Source organism: Mustela nigripes, chromosome 5, assembly GCF_022355385.1.
Source record: "Mustela nigripes isolate SB6536 chromosome 5, MUSNIG.SB6536, whole genome shotgun sequence".
NCBI classification, from domain to species: domain Eukaryota; kingdom Metazoa; phylum Chordata; class Mammalia; order Carnivora; family Mustelidae; genus Mustela; species Mustela nigripes.
In genome coordinates, this window is record NC_081561.1 from 38,916,942 (window position 1) to 38,925,821 (window position 8,880).

The 8,880-nt window shown below is 34.5% G+C and overlaps 1 non-coding gene across 1 annotated transcript; it reads right to left on the reverse strand.

Moving 5' to 3' along the window:
- Nucleotides 1-4,589: 4,589 nt before the first annotated feature.
- LOC132018841 (U6 spliceosomal RNA) lies at nt 4,590-4,694 on the reverse strand. Its single transcript, XR_009404621.1, has one exon. It is a non-coding gene; the product is annotated as a U6 spliceosomal RNA (small nuclear RNA).
- Between the last annotated feature and the right edge of the window lie 4,186 nt (nt 4,695-8,880).

The following is an 8,880-nucleotide window of genomic DNA, read 5'->3' on the forward strand; positions in this document are numbered from 1 at the left end:
TTTGTTTTGGGGGGAGTTTTTTTTATTACTGATTCAGTTTTATTGTCAGTAATTGGTATGTTTAAATTTCCTATTTCAGGGGCACCTGGGTGGCTCAGTTGGTTAAGTGTCTGCCTTTGGCTCAAGTCCTGATCACAGGGTCCTGGGATCGAACCCCATGTTTGGCTCCCTGCTCAGTTGGGAGACTGCTTCTCCCTCTCCCTCTGCCTGCTGCTCTGCCTGCTTGCACACATGTGCATTTTCTGTCAAATACATAAATAAAAAATTAAAAAATAAATTTCCTATTTCTTTTCTTTTAATTAATTTATTTTTTTCAGCATAAAAATGTGGTGCATTGTTTTTGCACCACACCCAGTGCTCCATGCAATCCGTGCCCTCTGTAATACCCACCACGTGGTTCCCCCAACCTCCCACCCCCCCGCCCTTTCAAAACCCTCAGATTGTTTTTCAGAGTCCATAGTCTCTCATGGTTCACCGTCCCTTCCAATTTCTCTCAACTCCCTTCTCCTCTCCATCTCCCCTATTTCTTCTTGACTAAGTTTTGGAAGGCTATTATATGTTTCTAGGAATTTAGCCATTTCTTCTAGGTTGTCCAATTTGTTGATAAGTAATTTTTTATTACTTATACATCTTTTACTACCCTTTGTATTTCTGTGCTGTCTGTTATTATTTCTCTTTTTTCATTTCTCATTTTATTTATTTGAGTCATTTTTCACTCTCTCTTTCTCTTTTTTTTAGATGAGTCTGGCTAAATGTTTTAATTGAAATATACTATTGGCTTTTTAGCTATTATTTCATTTATTTGTGGTATAATCTTTTTTATTTCCTTTCTTCTACTGATTTTGGATTTTGTTCTTTCTTCTTTCCCTAGCTCATGTTAATGTAAGATTAGGTTGTTTATTTGAGATTTTTCTTGATTCTTGAGGTACACCTGTACTTCTATTTTCTCTTAGAGCAGTTTTTATGCATCCCAAAGATTTTGGACTATTGTATTTTCATTTTTATTTTTCTTCATGTATGTTTTTATTTCCTCTATGATTTCTTGGCTGACCCATTCATTGTTTAGTAGCATGTTATTTAACTTCCATGTATTTATATTCTTTCCAGATATTTTTCTTGTGATGGATTGATAGTTTCATACCATTGTAATTGGAAAAGCTGCATTATATGATTTCATTCTTTTTCAAATTATTAAGATTTGTTTTGTGGCCAAACATGTGCTCTCTTCTGGAGAATGTTCCATGTGCCCTTGAAAAGAATGTGTATTCCAAAGTTTTGGAGTGGAATGTTCTGAATATATCTGTTAGATCCATCTGGTCCAATGTGTTACTCAAAAACACTGTTTCCTTTTTAATTTTCGGTCTGAATGATCTATCTATTAATATAAATGGGTATTAAAGTCCCCTCCTATTATTGCTTTGCTATTTATTTCTTCCTTTATGTTTGTTAATAGTGGCTTAAATGCAATTTATTAAAGATTTTATTTATTTATTCGACAGACAGAGAGATCACAAGTAGGCAGAGAGACAGGCAGAGAGAGAGACAAAGGGAAGCAGGCTCCCTGCTAAGCAGAGAGCCCAATGTGGGACTCGATTCCAGGACCCTGAGATCATGACCTGAGCCGAAGGCAGCAGCTTAACCCACTGAGCCACCCAGGCGCCCCGCTTAAATGCAAAATTTTAAGTTGAACCCTAAACTACCAACCAAGGGCCACAGTCCCTGATGTTTGGCCAATCCTGCTTCTCATGACATATCCTGGGGCATATAAAAACAGCCTCAGATCTCTATAGACAACAGTTTGAAAGTCACTGTGCTAGAAATTTCTAACAGGCGACACAGACCAAGGTGAAAAGGACAGGTTCTAAAGCCAAATGATCGACATTCTAATTCTAACTCTGGGATTTACTAGTCTTGTGAACTTGGGAATGTCATTCGACTTTCCCTGCTTCATTTCCTTTAGCTCTAAAATGAGAATTTTAATATCAGTATCATAAGGTTGTAAGAATTAAATGGGTTATTGTCGGGGTTCTTAACTGTTTATTGTCATGGACCCCTTTGGTGCAATTGAAAACAACTTTTTTTTTTTTCAACCTATAAAATAAAACATATAGAATCATAAAGAAGCCAACCAATAATTTTGAAATAGAGTCATCAAATTATTAAAGGTCATGTGATATAGTAGTATATATATGATTCTTTACACATTAAATAACAAGATCTGATGCTGAGTCCAATAATTCATAATTTCAATGTAGTAATGAGCTTAAACAATGATTTCAAGGTATATGTTATAAAGTGCAATGTGTGATGGAAATATTGTGATTTCTTTTGAAGAAAATGCTGTACTTCTGTTGAAAGAGGTGCTAACTTTCAGTTAACGGTTATTGACAATACATAATTTTTTCACTTAAATTTATGAGCTCCTGAGTTTTACTGGACTCCAAATTGAGAACCCTAGTATTAGAAGGTTTAGCCACAGTATCTTATAGATTGAGAGTTTAAGACATACTTGTTCTTACAATTATTACCATAATTATCACCACTGTCATTATTATATAAGGAGGAATATATATTTGGAATTCTTAATTTAGCAATAATGTTATAATATAATAATAATGTTACAAATGTTATGTGATGATGTTATAATAATAATGTTATAATGTAAATATAATAGTGTTACAATATAAAACTTTATTTAATAATATTTCAATTTAAGATACTAAAAATTAAAGTTGAGTATTTGCTAACAATATGGGATAAAATATGGCAGAATCAACTTTTTTAAAAATTTAAATTCAAGTTAGTTAACATATAGTACAGTATTGGTATCAAGAGTATAATTTAGTGATTCATCCCTTACATATAATACCCAGTACTCATCCCAACAAGTGCCTTCCTTAATACCAATCACTCATTTAGCCCATCCCCCACCCACTTTCCCTCCAGCAACCCTCAGTTTGTTCTCTTAACTGCAGAGTTTCTTATGGTTTGCCTACCTCTCTGTTTTTATCTTATTTTATTAGAAGCCAAAATACCAAAGTTTACAAATATCAACAATTAGATGACCTGCCATATCTAAAGTGTTTTCACTTATATCTGTTTTTCAGGGTTTTTTTCTAATCCTGGTAATAATAATCCTAGTATGTTCTTGTTCCCATCTCATCAGTAATCTCCACCTTTTGTTACATTGAATAAATAAATAATGTACCTTAAAAAAAAAAACACTGAAAATTATACAAATTTATTCAGAAGTCTCTTGAGAGACTGGCCCCTAACAAGAGTAATATTGCTTGACTTAACAGCTTAGATTAGTTTTGCCTGTTTTTATGCTTTTAGAAATGTACCACACCTCTTAGTCTGGATTAGTTCAATCAATAATATGTTTCACAGTTGCATCTATACTAATTCATGAAGTTGAAGTTATTAGTTGCTGAATAACATTCCATTGTGTGAACATACTACAGTTTTCTTTACGGGCATTCAGATATTTTCCAGTTTGTGGGCATTAATAATAATAATAATAATAATAATAATAATAATAATGTTCTGGGTCTTAGCTAAACATGTGAATGATTACTGCTTGGCAATTTTCTATGAGTAGGATTATTGGGTCTAATTGTATAAGCTAACATACAGGATGGAATTATCCAGTCAGACCCACATAAATCAAAGGAATCTTATCCTTTAGCAATCTTTATTAAATAATTTCTATTTGAAAGTAATTGAAAATTTCAGGAAGAGCAGAGAGAGGTTTAGGGCATCAAAAGTTGTTTCCCAGGACCTTCTTTTTCTGTCTAACATATGGCTCAGAGTAATGGATAAGATCTCTATGTTACATCTGCAAAGTCACTTCACACAACAGGAGCATTTAAATTGTGAAGCCAGAGAGCTATGTAGCTTGGGCGAAATCCTCCAGAGGGCCATTTCTTATAAACCCTGGGTTCTTTTTCTATAGATAATTCTTGACTAGGACATCCTGAGCAGGGAATTTCAGAGATAAGGTCACTTCTTCCTAGCAAATATCATTAGTCTATTTATCCACAAGTCCATTTATGAAGAAGATTAGACTGGATGACCCCAAGAGCTTTTCTCTCAAGGACTTTTCCTTGGTGTAGTGCCTGAATCAAAACCCAGTTGTCTTAACTCCTTCCTCTCAACATAGACAGCTTTAACAGATACTGCCAGTTTAACAAAATGGTTGTACTAATTAGTCTTCCAGAAGTAATATATGAACATATTGATTGCTCTACATCCTCACTAACACTTATTTTCCATTGTTGTTGGTTTGTTTTCCTTTCCATGATCATGGTAGGTGTGTAGTGAAACCTCTTTGTGGTTTTCACTTGCATTTCTGTAATGACAGTGAAGGTCTTCATTGGCTTTTTGGATATCCTCTTTTGTAAAGTGTTCAGCAATTTTTCCCTATTTTGTACTGGATTTGTGTGCTCTTTTCCTGTTGATCTATAGGAGCTCTTTATATATTCAAGGTAGTTATTTTTTTTAAACATTCATCACCATACTCAGTTATAGAACTTAAGAATTTTTCTTTGTAATGAGACCTTTTAAGATTTACTCTTTTAGCAACCTTCAAAAATATGGGATGCTTTATAAAGTTGTGTGTCATCCTTGCCCAGGGGTCATGCTAATCTCCTCTGCATCTTTCTGATTTTAGTGTATGTGCAGCCAAAATGAGCATGAGAATAGATTTTTTAAAAATATTCTATTATGAATATACTTTCCCAGTTCATATATTTTCCCAGCTCTTCCACAGAGCAGAAGTTTTTAATTCTAATACAGTTCAACATTTTTTTTTTCATGGATGTGCTTTTGTATTGCATCTAAAAACTACCTTTATACTCTTATTAGTGATTTTTTTGATGAATACAAGTTCTTACTTTTATTATCCAGTTTTCCATGTGTTTTTAAAATCTAAAGTGAGCTAATAATGACCTTCCAAATTTCTTCATCCATTAGTCCTAGTTTGGGAATTAAAGGACCTCAGGAAGCCTGAATGAAAATGATGCCTTAGAAAGAGGGAAGAGAAGAACCATGAATGATTTAATGCCCCTTTGGTCATTTCACACAACCACGTAATTTATTTGTCATATCTTATGTTCTGAATGGTTGGCCTTATTGCCTTCTGACAGTTTTGGCATTAGAAGATTTGAGAATTTGTGGCTTTTTGTGGCTTAGCAATATCTATTTGCTACTTTTGGTTCAAAATATATTGCTTAACCCATACCTCCCATATCAGATAAACAGAAATTGGGTGTGTATTCTTTACCCAGTACTATAACCAAGTACATTCCATACCTGCTTTTGTTCCCTAGATATAATTTTTTCTTTTAATTTTCTGAGAAAAATGGAGTTCCTCACTAAGCTGCTTCTTCAGCCCCTTCTTAATGTTCACTTGTTTGAACAGAAAAATTGTAAGAAATTTGTCTATGGTTCTTTATTCTAAATATGTAACTGTGTATTTGGTATTGTCAGGTTTTGGATTTTAGCCATTCTAATAAGTATGTAGTGATACATTGTTGTTGTTTTAATTTGCAATTCTCTAATTACAAGTGATGTTAAGCATATTTGCATATACTTATTTGTCATCCTTATGTTCCCTATAGTGTTCCATTTTTTGCTTGGGTCGCTTGTATTTTTATTGTTGAGTTTTGAGTTATTTGTGTATTTTTAATATACGTGTTTTATCAGATACATATTTTGCCTGTATTATCACCAAGTCTGGGGCCTGTCCTCATTCTCTTAGTACTGTCTTCCACAGAGCAGAAGTTTTTAATTCTAATACAGTTCAACATTTTTTTTTTTCATGGATGTGCTTTTGTATTGCATCTAAAAATACCTTGCCAGGCCCAAGAACACCTAAAATTTCTCCTGTGTTTTCTTCTAAATGTCTAATGTCTAATATACTTTACATTTAGGTCTATGATCCCTTTTGATTTGATTTTTGTGAAAGGTATAAAGACTGACTAGATTCTTCTTTTTTCAGTTTGGATGTCTAGTTGTTCCAGCACTGTTTGTTAAAAAGACTGCCTTCTCCATTGAATGGCCTTTACTTTTCTGTCAAAGATTGTTTTACTGTATCTGTGCAGGTCTGTTTCTGGGCTTTCTGTTCTTTTCAATTGATCTATATGTCTATTCTTCTGCCAATACCACATTGTTCTGATTACTGTAGATTAGTAAGTTTTGAAGTTAGTTTCAGTCCTGAAACTTTCTACTTTTTTATTGGTTTGTTGGCTACTTCAGGTCTTTTATCTTTCCATATAAACTTTAGAATCAGTTTGCTCATATCCATAAAATGGCTAGCTGGGATAATGATTTGCTCAAGACATTTTCCTCTATTCTTAGTTTGTTGAGAGGTTTGTTTGTTTGTTTTAATTGTGAATGGATGTTGGATATTGTGAAATGCACTTTTTTGCATCAGTTGTTGATGTCGTATTTTTTTCTTCTTTAGCCTTTGATGTGGTGGATTATATTGATTGATTTTCAAATGTTAAATCAGTCATGACTGCTGGCTATAAATATCACTTGGCCCATGTTGTATGATGATTTTTATACATTGTTGAATTTGATTCGTTTTTTGAAGATTTTTGCATCTATGTTCATGAAAGATATTGGTTTGCAGTTTTCCTTTCTTCCAATGACTTTATATGGTTTTGGTAGTAGAATGGCCTTATGGAATGAGTTAGAAAGTGTTCCCTCTGTTTCTATCTTGTGGAAAAGACTGTGGAGGACCAGTATCATTTCATCCTTAAATATTTGGTAAAATACATCAATAAAATCATATGGACCTGGTATTTTTATTTGATTTCTTTCATAGATATACTACTATTAAAGTTATCTCTTTCTCTTTGTATCATGTTTAGTAGTTTGTATCTTTTCAAGGAATTGGTCCATTTCATCCAAATTATCAAATTTGGGGACATAGAGTTGTTCATAATTTTTTTTATTATCCTTTTAATATCCATAGGATCAGTAGTGATGAGCCTTCTTTTGCTTATCTTAATAAGCTAGGCCTTCTCTCTCTCTTTTTTCCCTTGGTTAGCCTATAGGTTTATAAATTTTATTGAGCTTTTGAAAGAACCAGCTTTTATTTTTTATTTATTTTTTATTTATTTTTAAAGATTTTATTTATTTATTTGACAGAGAGAAATCACAAGTAGATGGAGAGGCAGGCAGAGAGAGAGAGAGGGAAGCAGGCTCTCTGCCGAGCAGAGAGCCCGATGCGGGACTCGATCCCAGGACTCTGAGATCATGACCTGAGCCGAAGGCAGCGGCTTAACCCACTGAGCCACCCAGGCGCCCCAAGAACCAGCTTTTAATTTTGTTGGCTTTTTGTATTGATTTCTTGATTTTAATTTTACTAATTTCTGCTCTTATTTTAATTATTTTTTTCTGCTGCCTGTTTTTGACTTATAATACTCTTCTCTCTCTCTCTCTCTCACACACACACGTATTCTCTCTCTCACTCAATCATCTAAGAAGGAAACTTAGATTATCAGTTTTCAGGTCTTTCTTCTTTTCTAATATAGACAATTTTGTTTTACAAATTTCCCTCTAAGCACTGCTTTTGCATCATTTCACAAATTTTAATGTTTTATTTTCCTTGTCATGCAGTTCAAATATTTAAACATTTCTCTTAAGACTATTTTTTAGTCCATGAATTATTTATATGATATTTAGTCTATAAATATTTTTGGATTTCAAGCCATCTTGCTGTTATGGATTTCCAGTTTAATTCCATTGATATCTAAGAACATAATTTGTATGATTCCTATTTTTAAAAATTTTTATGGTATGTTTATACCCCAGAATGTTGTCTATCTTGGGCCATACTCCATACCAGCTTGAGAATAATATGTATGTTTTCTGTTATTTGATGGAATAAACGTTTTGGGGAGGGGGAGTAGCAAAATAAGGTTTATTGAACAATAGCAAGATGATAATACAAAGATCCTGAGAAGGGAGGGGACCCAAAGGGGTTTCCAAGTCTAGGGGTTTTTATGGGTTTGTTGGCCTACTGTTTTAATCTGATCAACCCTCCCTGCACCTGTCATGCAATCCGATTTTTCTTACCTATCAGATGGAAAAGTGCAGGGAGCTCTTCGAGGGCTGTGTAAAATCCTTTAAAGTGTGGTTTCCTCTTAGGGTGGAGGCCCCTTATCCTTGCCTGCGTTCTAATTATCTTTTATCATCCCCCCCTCTGAAGAAGTAACCCTAACTGCTGTTAGGGAAGAAGGGCGATGACCAATCATAGCTACTTCTTGCTGGTCAAGGGTGTTGGATGGGACAACAGTGAGTGTTTCTTTCATCCAGATCTATCAAGTGGCCCCATGTAGATGTCTGGTTTGACTGCCATATGAGGCCCCATCTGAACCACAACCATTGGGAGTTTGATGACATTTATTCTGGAAGATATAAAGTGAGTTAGGGCATTTAGAAGGCAAGACCCAAAGCACAATGCAAGACTGAATACAGCCAGTCTGGCAAGAGATAGAGGATGTTTTAGTAAACACCCCAAATACTGTGAGGAGAGGGCAGGCAAAAGGCACTTCAAGATTAGTTTGAGGTACTCTCTGGGTTCACAGAGGGATTTTGATTCCTTGTTGTTTGTCCCCCCAATGTGGGACCAAGGTTTGACTCTGAAGGGATAGATCCAGGCTTCATTTTGACTGCTATTGGGAGTTGCTAAAAATCACTGTATATATAAGCCTTCCCAGACCAGCTCTAATAAGCACTTGCTTCCCAGGGTGAAAATGGGACAGGTTGGTTATTTGGGGGCTGGGAATTAGGAAGCTCCTTATAAGAGGAATGAAATGATTAAAGTCCCAAACCTTGGCTACTCCCTCTGTTATCACTCTGAAGGGC